The sequence below is a fragment of the Mesoplodon densirostris genome, chromosome 15 (genome assembly GCF_025265405.1).
Source record: "Mesoplodon densirostris isolate mMesDen1 chromosome 15, mMesDen1 primary haplotype, whole genome shotgun sequence".
NCBI lineage: Eukaryota > Metazoa > Chordata > Mammalia > Artiodactyla > Ziphiidae > Mesoplodon > Mesoplodon densirostris.
In genome coordinates, this window is record NC_082675.1 from 21532787 (window position 1) to 21543287 (window position 10501).

Consider the following 10501-nt stretch of genomic DNA (forward strand, 5'->3'; position numbering starts at 1 on the left):
ACCCTTGCTCATCAGGCCCCCAAAACCAATACAGGCACACGCACTTACAAACACACTCACACACACCTCCATAGTGGACAGATCAGCACACTGGCTGCTGGTTATCGAAGCCTCCCTGCTTTACATCCAGGGTCCCATTTCATCCTTGTAGCAACCCTTCAAGGTTGGGACTCTGAACCCATTTTACAGATGAGGACATGGAACCTCAGACTGGTCAAATGGCTTTCCCAAAGTCAAAGAGTGGCAGAGCTGGGATTCCAAACCAATCTGCCAGACCCTGACCCCTGGCTCTTAACCACCACCTGTTCTACCTGAAGGTACTAGTTCAGGTAAAGCGATTAGCACAGTACGGGGAACAGGGTAAGTGCCAAGAAATGTTAGCTACTTTTATCACTACTGCCATTATGATCATCATTAATATTATTGTGATGATGATTAGTACTATTCTCTGGGTGTCTCTCTACCACACCAATGTGAGAAATTAGTGCAGGTGCACGCATGTGCAAGTGCGCACACACACACACACACACTTTTGTTCTCAGCCGTCTCCCCACTAACCCCCATCCCATTTAGAGCTTGGAAACTCACAGGAATCACAGCAGACCTAGTCTCTCTTGCAGGCAAAGTCCCCAGGAGGCCCAGAGGGGAACCTGCTTCCACTGACACCTCTCTCTCCCGAGTCAGTGGTGGAAAGCGTGTGAGCTTTGGCATTGCACACCCAGAGTCAGATCTTGGCTTCACCACTTCTCATCTGTGTGACCTTGGACAAAATACTTTCCCCTTCTGAGCCTCAGTTTCCCCTGCTGGGAAAGGGACTCATAGCCAGTTCATATGGAGCATAAGGATTGTCTCATAAGGAGACAAGGTTTTAAAAGTGGCACAGAGCATGGCAGATGGCGGACATTCATTAGATGGTAGCCTCTTATTACCATTAGTATCATTATTTCTTCTGTGTTTGGATCCAGGGAGGTGAAAAGCAGAACAAGGATGCCAGAGAAATTGGGTTTATTTAACAAATCAGCCTTGCCTCACCAGCCAGTCTTTGAGAGAAAGAATGACTCTCTTAGGTGATCACCTCAAACTCCCACCCCCAACTGTACTGGCGTAAATGGGTGCAGGCCTAGCATCTGTTCAGGGAGCATCCAGGGCTGAAGCCTTTGGGGAAGGTCCAGCTATGGCCAGGATAGAGGATATGGTAGCTGGCTAGAGGTTAGAAGGGATGAGACCTTCATGTAGCCACAGGCTGCCAGTTGCTAAGCAACAGTATCCCTTCCCTCTCTCTATGCATGATGCCTGATATCTTTTGGGGTCTCTTCTCCATTGAATAAATACATATTGAAGGCCTACTGAATGTCAGGGTTCAGCCTAGGAACTTGGGGAAAAAGTAGAAGATCCAGTCCCAGCCAGATCAAATGAGACTACATTACACGCTATAAGGGATAAAATAACTGTCTTAGGAGAGATGGATAATTGAGAAGTGTTCCCAGAGGTGGGTTTTGAAGGTAGAATAGGAGTTTAACAACCCAACCAGGGTCAAAAGACTTCCCAAGCAGAGGAATCAGATTAGGAGTGTGGGAAGTTTTAGGCAGCACTTTATTTAGAGTAGGACAAGGGAGGGGCAGGGCCTGAAGCTCAAGAGGTCAACAGGAACCAAGATCAGGAGGACCACAAAGGCAGATTGGGACGTCGTTTTGGACATGGTTCTGGGGAGCCAGCCATGAAAGGATTTTAAGCAAAGCCAAGTGACATAATCAGAGGTGAGTTTGAAAAGGACCTCAGGATCTCCCTTTTCTTTGCCTTTCAGGGTGACCCCAGAAGCCATCTTCACTGGTTTCCAGGAAAACAAGGCCTGGGAGAGGGAAAGTCCCAAGTTTGACCCCAAGCAGCCAGCACATATCAAGACAATACCTGCTGGCTCTCCCACCCCAGGGCTGCTTGCACAGACAAGGGTCCCCTCCTGCCTCAGGGACAACAGACGCTGCTTCCTGCTGAGTAGGACTTCCCACCCTCAGCTGGGGGAGGCCAAGGGGCATTTCCAAGAGAGACATTCTAGGTTCAAAGCCCAATTCTGCCACACACACAGTTCTGACCACATGACCCTGGGCAAGCCCTGGACTGGAGCTCCATTTTCTGGATCTATAGTAATACCTGTGTCCCAGGGTGTCCAGAAGGCTAAAAGTGTGGGAAAGCACCCAGCCTACACTCTATAACATGTATCATATACAATAGATATTCTCACAGTATATTATATATTCTATTATTATATTATATAGCTACCCTGTGAGGTGGGTTTTGTTAGTTTTCCCATTTTACAAAGGAGGAAGCTGAAGCACAGAGAGGTGAAGGGATTTGGCCCAGGTCATCCAGCAAGTGAAAGGCAGAGTGGGATTCACACCAGTCCCAGTGTGACCCCACCATCAGCCTGCAAACCAGTCCACAGTCTAAACAACTTGGGCCCAGGTCTGAGTCCCAGAGTTTGGGGCTAGGGAGGTGCATGGGAAGGGCCTAAGAAACGCCCCCTCCTCTGCCCCAGGAGTGCCCAGCCTGGGGAGGGATACCCCTCCTCTGCTTCTTCCTGTACCTCCCTGCTTCCCAGAGGCCCCCGGGGTCTGACACAGAGTTTCAATACAAGGGAGCCACTGACCTTCCCCTTGAATAATAGCTGGACAAGAAGTGGCTGTTTCCAGCTCACCTGGCCAAGTAGGGCCACCTGCACAGGACAAGAGCTCTGGCCACCATAAGGCATTTTGACTTCCCAGGGAACCAGACACACAGGGGCCTGCTTCCAGCATCAAGCCCTCCCTGACAACCTAGCCTTTCCTCAGACACACTCCCTTTCCAGGATCTAGCTCAGAGCCAGCATGGATATCCAAACTGCAGGGCAACCTGCTTAGCTGTGACCTGGAGGATCAGAAACAGGACCACTGCCTGGAAGTATGAATAGCAACCTTGATAAAAGCTGCCCCTTATCTGAGCACAGAAGCTCTCCCAGACCTCGTTTAATCTTGAAAGCAATCCCAGGAGGACAGAATCTCCGTTATCCTTGGGAACTTGCTGGAGGCCACAAGGCTTGTCCATGGCAGGGCCCAGTCTCAAACCCGGGTCCATAGGATCCTGAGGTGATTCAGCGGACCTCTCCATCTATGAGGATTTCTCTTCCCCAGATGGCATCCAGCTATGAGCTTCTATTTTCCATTCTCTAACCGGAGTGCACTGAACCCAGGCCCTGGTCCCAAAATAACTCAAACCAGCCCCACGAGCTGGAACTGAGGCCCCTGGCGACTCCAGAGCCCAGTCCAGCCTCCCCTTGAAAAAGTTCCCATTCAGAAAAAAAAAAAAAAAAAAAAACAGGCATCGTACATAAAGCATCACGCACCACACAATTAGTCAGAAAATGGGAAGTTCGGGAGGGTTCATAATTATTCAACAAACCTATTTAGCTTGATCCCCCCCACCCCTACGTTTTCTCTCCCTGCAGCAATCAGCAGTGTGGGCTCATTACCACCGAGAATCTAGCTGGCAAACCAGCTTCATAAACGGAACCAAACAAGCATACATGATGGGAAAACTTTGGGCCAGCCAGTCATTAGCCAAAGCTTTTCAAGTCACGTCTCTGTTGCTCCCCCATCCCCACCCCTCCCCTGCTGGGAAGGCTGCTGCACGCGGTGTCTCCATGGGACTGGGATGGGGGCTGGGAGAATCACCCCCAAGGCAAGGGGAAGGTCACCCAGACTTGGTCCCGCAGTGCCCAGGGCCAAGGACTTCTCTCCCAGAAGGGACCCGCTCTGTGTATCAGCAGCAGCCGCAGCTGCCAGGGTGGCCAGGCAGGTCCCTATTTGCTCAGCACTATCCCATCCCTCTTTGCTTTCCATCACAGAGGGGCAGGCTGATGTGGCTCAGAGCATCACACAGATCTGAGATCTGTGACCTTAAACAGGTCATTCCCTTCCCTGTGCCTCAGTTTCCTCATCTGGAAAAGCAGTTGTCAAAGGGCACTTGTGAGGATAGATTAAGTGTCACAGTCTCACACGGAGGACACGGAGGTGTCCTCTATAGGGCTTCCTGGAAGTGTGAACCCCCGTGTAGGAAAGGCACCCCCTCCTCCAGTGACTCACAGTAAGAGGGAAGTGGTCTCCAGTCTTGACGGTGTGCTGAGCTCCGTGCTGAGTCCTTGCCATAAGGTTACTTCTAATTCCCACAGCAACCTTACAACAGGGTCCTATGCGTGTGCCCATTTTGCAGAAGGGAATGTAGAGGAATGCACACCTCTTTGGGAAGGAGCGTGGGGAGAGTTCCTCCAAAAACAAAGCCCACACCTGTCACCCAAAGGGCCCCAGCAGGAATCAAACAGAACTCCCAGGGAAGCCTCAGACTCCCCCACCCCAACCCCCAACCCTGGCACTGAGGCTGTGAAGCGGACCCGGGACCAGTGGGCTTTGAATGCCCTTCCCACTCTGACAAGGAAAGAGAGCCCAGAGAGAGTAAGCAATGTGCTTATTTGAGTCAGATCCTTGGAAAAGTTCACAAATTCTCACTGTTTGGCCCGTGACAGTACGAACAGATCTTCTTCTGAACGTTGTTTTGCTTGTAACCAGGAGGACAGTACCGCCTAGGAGTGAATGGGGTCAACCTCAACCTCGGCCGCTTATAGTGGCTTATAGTGGCTTTCCCTCTCAGAGCCTCAGTTTCCCCATTTGTCCAATGGGGAGAATGATAGTTCCTAGGGTTGTCAGGGAGGGGGGACCCAGCAGAGAGAGCACTTAGCACATAGTTAACACTCAATAAACAGCAGTGCTACTGCACGGAGCAAGGCCCCTGCAGGGCGGGCCGGCTCCCACAGGGCGGCCCTGAGATGGATTGATGAGGTGCCTGTGTCACACTTTTGCTCCCTCTCAGACCCTGGCTGTGCGGTCCCAAGGCTCCCAGCTTGCATCCAGAGGCCTCGCAATGCCAACACGCTGCCACCTCCGAGGAGGGGCAGTGCTCCGGCAACTCCACCCTGGGTTCTCCAGGCTAGGCCGCAGCTGTGCGAGGCCCACCCTCCCCTGGCTGCCGCCTCCCCAGCTGAGGCCCAGCAGCCTCTGACATTTGCCACCGGGCCACCTGGTGAGCTCCGGGTGGGTTCCAGGCGCCAGCTGCCCACCCCCGCCCCCCATCTCTGGCTCAGATGAGCTCATCTGGGTTTGGTAACTTCCAAAGCGGCCAGGAATGTTTGCTCAAATGTTCCAGGCCCAGCGAGCAGAAGAGCAAAACTCTGCCCTCCACCCGCCTCGAACACGCAGAAGGCAATCTGCTATAACTCAGACAGGCTGGCTTCACCAGGCCCGGGAGATGAATGCAGCATTATGGAATCTATATCACCCCAACGGAAAATGCCTCTTAAATCACAGGGAGCCGAGAGAGTGCAGGGGCGGGAGGTGCAGGGACCCAGTGATACTCCAAATGTGGGGCTGTGAGGGAGAGACTGTTACCGGGCACCAGCTCCTCCCACCATTGGTCATGGCCGCCCCTCCTTTGGAGGAGTCTCAGGTGGAGGGACGGGGGCCTGGAAGTGCTTATCCAACGTGGACACTCACCGGGAGTGTGTGGACCTGCATACACACACACGCACTCACATGCACACACATGGGCACACTAATCCTATCCCTCCCCAGGTCCTGCTGAAATCTCTCTGGGCTCCATCCCTGCACTGGTCCTGGTCACTACCCTCCCCACCTGGACAAGAGCCAGGATCTAAATCTGATCAAATCCAGTCACACTTGTCCCTCCTCCGGCTCCACCTACATCGTTAAAACAGCCAATGGATCCCATCATTTGGGAATAAAGATCAAATTCCTCGCCACAGTCTGCCCAGCCCTGGAGACCTCACTGTGCCCACCCCAGTCTCCCCAGTGGAGTCACACTGGCCCTTACTCTGTGCTTCTTTCTTTCCCCCTTCACAGGACTTTGCAGGTGCTGTGCCCAAGGCTGGAGAGCTCCTTCCTGCCCACGCCCCCTTTGCCCAGGTAAGAAGGCACAGCCATCCCTCTGCTCAGCTGCCACATCCTTCGGGAAATATTCCCAGCCACTCCTGCCAATCAGCCGACTTAGGGATGCTTTCCCAGCCTGAGGAGCAGGGAGTGTGACATCCAGTAAGTAGCATTACTGCTTGGGATCCTTTAATGAATCTCTGTCCACCCCACTCAATAGCCGGCGCCCGGTGGGCAGGGACTCTTCCTGTTTCTGGGCCCCTGCTGTTTGCTGGTACCATATAGGCACTCCATATGCATTTGCTGAATGAATGAATGAATCAATGAATGAAATGAGACACTTTCTCTGGGCCAGACAGAGAAAGTGACAAGGTTAGGTCCAGAGCAGCATATCTAAGACTTATTAGGTCAAACCCAACAGATTTGCCGGCCAAGAAGGGCCCTTGCATTCCAGTTTTCCCTGTTCAGCCCCATCCCCTCTGTGACCTTTTTCTCTGGTCTCACTGTTACTTTCCCTTCCAGGCCCAATAAACTCCTATTCACCCTGCAAGGGCCCACTCAGTGCTTGTCAAACTGCAGGTTGTGAGCAATCCATAGATTAAAAATCATTTAGGGAGTGTGGTATATACATACAATGGAATATTAACCATAAAAAGAAGTGAAATTCTGGTACATGCTACAACATGGAAATACCTTGAAAACATTATGCTAAGTGAAATAAGCCAGACACAAAAGGACAAATATTGTGTGATTCTGCTTACATGAGGTAATTAGAATCAGCAAATTTGTAGACAGAAAGCAGAACAGAGATTACCAGGGGCTGGAGGAAGGGGGCAATGGAGAGTTATTGTCTAATGAGGACAGAGTTTCTGTCTGGAATGATGAAAAAGTTCTAGAAGTGGACAGTGGTAATAGCTGCACAACATTGTGAATGTACTTAACGCCACTGAACTGCACACTTGAAAATGGTTAAAATAGTAAATTTTATATTATATATATTTTACCACAATAAGAAAAAACCCCATTAAGCTAGCCAAGTAAGTACACAAGTTAGAATTATCTGGTGAAACTTTTGTTTCGTGTGTGTGTAAAATATATTTCCGACGTAGGGTCAAGGTCAAATAATTTTGAAAAACATTGCACTCGGGGGTCACGGATCCTCAGGAGCCTGCCCTGACCTCGGGCAGAGTCACGTTCTGCCCCTTCTGTTCCCAGGCCCCTTTGTGCTGGCTCTCAGCACTCGGCAAGCTTCCCCTTGTGGTCTAATCTCACGTTTATCTGTTGGTCACCAGAACTGGACCATAAGCTCATCAGGGCCAAGGACTGTGTCTCATTCCTCTCTGTGCCCTCGAGATACCAAGTCCAGTGCCTGGCACATAGTAGGTACTCAGAATTTTTTAGAAATGATCAGGGAGTAGGTGAGTACAGCAGTCCCAGCTTCAGATTCACCGTGATGCCAAGTCCCAGCTCTGCCACTGATATGCTGTGTGAGCTCAGACGAGTCACTTCACCTCTCTGGGCCTCCATTTCCCATTAATAATAATAATAATAATATTACCTACTATATTTTATTGAGCACTTACTATATGCAAGGCTAAGTGTTTTATAAACATTGACTCATTCACTCAACAGATGCTTGAGCACCTACTACGGGCAGCCCTGGAGATTAAAAGGTGAGCAAGACAAGCAGGTCTTGGATCTTTATCTTTATGGAGCTTTATCTTAGCAAATCCTCCCAGGACCCATTATACAGACAAGAAAACTGAGGCCAGGAATTTTTGTCTGACTCTGAGCCCGGCCTCTTTGCTGCCTCCCATCTCCCTACAAGGGTCATGTGGTCACAGCCCCAGGACTAGAGAAGGATCAATTTCTTCCTCATCCCACAAAGGCTTCATGAGCCCTACTGTGTGTCAGACCAGCCCTGTGCTGGCTGGGGAGATAAACACATGAACGGTCACTGATGCCTTTATGGGGGAAGCTCTGGGCCTGCAGGAGCACGGAGGAGACCCTGGAGGGGAAAGGGGGTCAGGGCAGGCCCCCTGGAGGAGTTGACACCCAAGCAGAGTGCTGTAGAAGCAGAAAGGGCATTCCAGGCAGTGGAAGAGCAAGCCAACTGGGAGGAGCCCCAGATAGCTCCCTGTTTCCTGCTTGGAGGGCTGGATGGCAAAGCTGGTCCTCGCTCTAGTTTGCGTGTGTGTGTGTGTGTGTGTGTGTGTGTGTGTGTGTGTGTGCACGCGTATCCTGGATGCACTAACTGGTGGGGAGGCAGGAAGAAGCAGAGAAGAGGTCAAGGGAGGGATGGCGGCAGAGTGGAGGAGTGGAGGGAACTCAGCTAGAGGGGAGGCAGGAAGGCACAAGCCCTGCCTGGCCCCAGGGAACCCAGAATCTTCATTCAAGATACCCCCTGGCTGAATGAAAGAGCAGGAGAGATCCCTTCCATAGCCACGGCTTCTTTCCCTTGAGAGGGTTGGACAAAGTCTTAACTACACATCGAGACCACCCCTGAGCCAGACACCATGCAAAGTGGGTTCTAGCAAGCCCCTGCAGTTGGGAAAACTGAGGCCAAGAGATGGGAGGGGACAAGGTTAGGACTCCTACAAAAGGCAGTTCACGTCAACGGACTTTAATTGAACACCTACTATGTGCCAGGCACAAGGAATATGATGAGTTCAAACAGGCATGGTTCCAGCCTTCAAGGGGCCCACGGTCCAGAGGAAAACAGGTATTAATGTGACAATGAGAAGAACAGCAGAGTATTACAGAGAGGTCAGAGCCCTGAAGGCTCTGGAGGGAAACTGGACAATAAGAGCCCACAGCAAAAGACACTGACTAAACCTGGGGCACAGGGTGAACAAATAAGAGTTAACCAGGTTAGAGAGAGACAGAGACAGAGAGAGAAAGGGAAACAGTGCTCCTGGCAGAGAAAATGGCATACGCAAAGGTCCTGAGGCAGGAAGCAGCATGCAAAGTTCAAGAAATGATCAGAGGGGCCAGAGACAATGACAGGGTCCAGGCCTGCAGGACTTGTTGACCAAAGGCAGCCTTTGAAGATTAAGGGGCAGTGATATCTATTCATTTATTCATTCATTCATTCAACAAATCAATATGCATTCAGCATCTACTGTGGGCTCCTCTTTCTCAGCTCAGTTCTAGGCTCTGGAGATACAATGCTGAATAAAATTGACAAGGACCCAACACTCACAGAGTTGACTCTCTCGAGACCAGATTTGTGATATCACATAAGCCTTTCTTTCCCTCCTTCCTTCTCTTCCTTGCTTTTCTCTCCCTCCTTCCTCCCTTCCTTTCTCCCCTCCTTCCTTCCTTCCTTCCCTCTTTCCTTCCTTCCCTTTTCTTAACTTAAGCCATCCTTTCCCACCAATCTCAATGTTCTTATGTCATATCACCAGCTGGAGAAAAATCATCTTTAAGCAGCTGAACAAGATGGGTGGTGACCCCATGTGTTAGTGTCCTAGACCTGCCATAACAGAGTACCACAAACCAGGTGGCTTCAAACAGCAGAAAGTTATTCTCTCACAGTTCTAGAGGAAAGCAGTCCAAAATCAAGGTGTTGGCAGGGCCATGCTCTCTCTGAAGGTTCTAGGGGAGGCCTCTTCCCTGCCTTGTCCAGCTTCTGGTGGCTCCAAGAAACCCTTGACATTCCTGGGCTTGTAGACACGGCACTTCAGTCTCTGCCTCTGTCTTCATGTGGCATTCTCCTTGTGTGTCTCTGTATTCAAATTTCCCTCTCCTTATAAGGACGCCACTCATATTGGCTGCAGGGCCCAGCCTATTCTAGTATGACTACATTTTAACTTGATGACATCTGCAAAGACCCTGTTTCCAAATAAGGTCACATTCACAGGCTCTGGGTGGACATGAATTTGGGGGGTACACTATTCAAACCAGTACATTCTGGTTCTTTTAAATCAACTAGAACGTTTTCCAGTGACACCAGCTTTTTTTCTGATACACACTGGAAAAAACCCACGGATAAAAATTTCATGCAACTGTGTGCAGATTCAGCATGTGTTATTCAATTAGGTGTTAAAATATCTTTTGTCGAGTAACATCACAAAGCATTTCATTTCCGTCACAGTCAATCTGCATTTCATCTCATACAACATTTAATAGGTTTGACCCCCAATTAACAAAAAATTTTTTTTAAAAATCTAACTGCAGACTGGTTAGGTTTGAGCAGCCTACACATTTATCATTCACTCAAGGCAGAGGAAAAGTTTGATTGTGATTCACCTCATTATGGGATACAGTTCCCAAAATATATAGTTACAAACTATTTCATAAATAGTTGTTTTATACTTATAATCGTATAGTATTATAGGAAATGTTTTATAATATTTACTATACTATGTATAATCCATTTGTTATTTTGATCAATTGTATGCTAATAGTTACTAAAATAACTACAATGATAACTCAAGACAGAAAAATACACTGTAACTCTTAGAGCTTTACAGTCACAGAAAATGAGACAAATATTAAAACTTAAAAAAAAATCTGTGTGCAATACTTTG